A 438-nucleotide genomic window follows, 5' to 3' on the forward strand; every position below is an offset into this window, starting at 1 on the left:
TGAAAACGAGATTCACATGCCAGGGAACACACCTCCTCTCTGTTCTCAGCTGTGATGCCTGGCACAAACACACACGCAAATCCATTATACATTCAGGCTAAATGTAAGTACAGAGAAAGGGATGTCATATGTTTATAATCTAGATATCATAATACGTATCTGCTTTACCTCTTCTTTCACGCAAGCAACGCTGTAGCAGTTTCACTGCATCTTTCCGTCCGTTTTTCGCTGCCTGGAGCAGCCATGTAACGGCCGTAACCGAATTCACTTCCTCGTCTTCTTGCTCGGCTAATCTCAGGTAATATCTACCAATCTGTCCAAAAACACAGTGTAAGTTTTTCTAATTACTATAAAGATGTATAGTGTGTCTGTGTTTGTGGCACTCAGACCTCTGTCTGTGCTTTGGTGTCTCCATTCTTTGCCCTCTGTTTAAGATCA

At 42.7% G+C, this 438-nt stretch overlaps 1 long non-coding RNA gene across 1 annotated transcript; it reads right to left on the reverse strand.

The window, feature by feature from the left end:
- Window positions 1-2: 2 nt before the first annotated feature.
- Window positions 3-438, reverse strand: LOC107734812 (uncharacterized). The gene is made up of 3 exons (XR_001639176.1): window positions 390-438; window positions 169-313; window positions 3-58 (listed from the first exon to the last, which is right to left on the reverse strand). It is a non-coding gene; the product is annotated as an uncharacterized LOC107734812 (long non-coding RNA).

The sequence above is a fragment of the Sinocyclocheilus rhinocerous genome, unplaced genomic scaffold (assembly GCF_001515625.1).
Source record: "Sinocyclocheilus rhinocerous isolate Xijiao unplaced genomic scaffold, SAMN03320098_v1.1 C35315348, whole genome shotgun sequence".
Classification (NCBI taxonomy): domain Eukaryota; kingdom Metazoa; phylum Chordata; class Actinopteri; order Cypriniformes; family Cyprinidae; genus Sinocyclocheilus; species Sinocyclocheilus rhinocerous.